Below are 1,571 nucleotides of genomic sequence, written 5' to 3'. Positions count from 1 at the left end.
GGATAGAAAATTTTCGACCGCCTCTCGTACTACACTTACACTTTTCACTGTCTAACATGTTTGTGTTTACAGTTGGTAGTGAACGCACGCTGTAAATACACGCATGTTGAAGAAAAAAAAATGGTTCAAATGGCTCTAAGCACTATGGGACTTAACTTCAGAGGTCATCAGTCCCCTAGAACTTAGAACTACTTAAACCTAACTAACCTAAGGACACCACACACATCCATGCCCGAGGCAGGATTCGAACCTGCAACCGTAGCGGTCGCGCGGTTCCAGACTGTAGCGCCTAGAACCTTTCGGCCACTCCGGCCGGCCATGTTGAAGAAACAGTGAAAAGTATTGTAATAAATGTGGATGAAAGAGCACTGGAAATCGCCCGTCTGGGGTATGGGGAGCGAATGAACACATCTCCAGGCCACACGCATGGACTAGCAACATCGGAAATCGCCAATGAAGATGCTTCGTAAATAAAAGAAGCGAAAGGCATATGGCAAAAAACTGAACTGCCTTTCATTTAGTTGCAAAGACAGATCATACCTCCATGAATTTTGAAGCAACTAAGAAACGACAGAAATTTGCATCAAACGTCATGGGGAACAACTTTTTTTAGACACAAAATGTTCCCTGAATTTCCCCTCCCCCCCCCCCCCCCCCCCCGCCCGATGCTAGGCGTATTTTTATTGAATATTGAATTCGACGGCGATGGGACGAATGGATTTCACCAAACTGGCGAGGTCTATTAAGCAAATATGCTTCATCTGCATACTACCGACCCCAGAAAACTGATGAAGTTATATTCAACAAGAAAAATGTAGGAATGAGTGTCCCTAATCAGCGGAGGACAGTTTAGAAACAAATCAGATCAGGAACCTTACATTTCCAGAATGAGATTTTCACTCTGCAGCGAAGTGTGCGCTGATATGAAACTTCCTGGCAAATTAAAACTGTGTGCCGGACCAAGACTCGAACTCGGGACCTTTGCCTTTTGCGGGCAAGTGCTCTACCAACTGGGCTACCCAAGCACGACTCACACCCCGTCCTCACAGCTTCACTTCTTCCAGCACCTCGTCTCCTACCTTCCAAACTCTCATTCTGGAAACATCCCCCAAGCTGTGGCTAAGCCATGTCTCCGCTATATTGTTTCTTTCAGGAGTGGTAGTTCAGCAATGTTCGCAGGAGAGCTGTAAAGTTTGGAAGGTAGGAGGAGAGGTACTGGCAGAAGTAAAGCTGTGAGGACGGAGCGTGAGTCGTGCTTGGGTAGCTCAGTTGGTAGAGCACTTGCCCGCAAAAGGCAAAGGTCCCGAGTTCGAGTCTCGGTCCGGCACACGGTTTTAATCTGCCAGGAAGTTTCAACTTTACATTTGCTTGGCTTATCCTCTTTCATGCGGCTCAATTGCTGGGCAATAGGCAACACACATTGGATATGTACGCCACAGATTGTCTTCACCCTGCCGACTCTCAGGGGCATAACCAATAATAAAAGACACCTAACGTCGCCGGGAAGCATCACCAAGTATTTTATCTCTAACGAAAGTTGTCTCCCATGACGTGATTCATCATCGGAAGAA

The 1,571-nt window shown here is 46.7% G+C and overlaps 1 non-coding gene across 1 annotated transcript; it reads left to right on the top strand.

Moving 5' to 3' along the window:
- The first annotated feature begins 1,253 nt into the window (after positions 1–1,253).
- Positions 1,254–1,328, top strand: Trnal-caa. Its single transcript has one exon. It is a non-coding gene; the product is annotated as a tRNA-Leu (tRNA).
- The last annotated feature ends 243 nt before the right edge of the window (positions 1,329–1,571 follow it).

The sequence above is a fragment of the Schistocerca americana genome, chromosome 1 (assembly GCF_021461395.2).
Source record: "Schistocerca americana isolate TAMUIC-IGC-003095 chromosome 1, iqSchAmer2.1, whole genome shotgun sequence".
NCBI classification, from domain to species: Eukaryota; Metazoa; Arthropoda; class Insecta; order Orthoptera; family Acrididae; genus Schistocerca; species Schistocerca americana.
The sequence above is the reverse complement of the archived record's forward strand: the minus strand, read 5'-3'. Positions and strand labels throughout refer to the sequence as shown.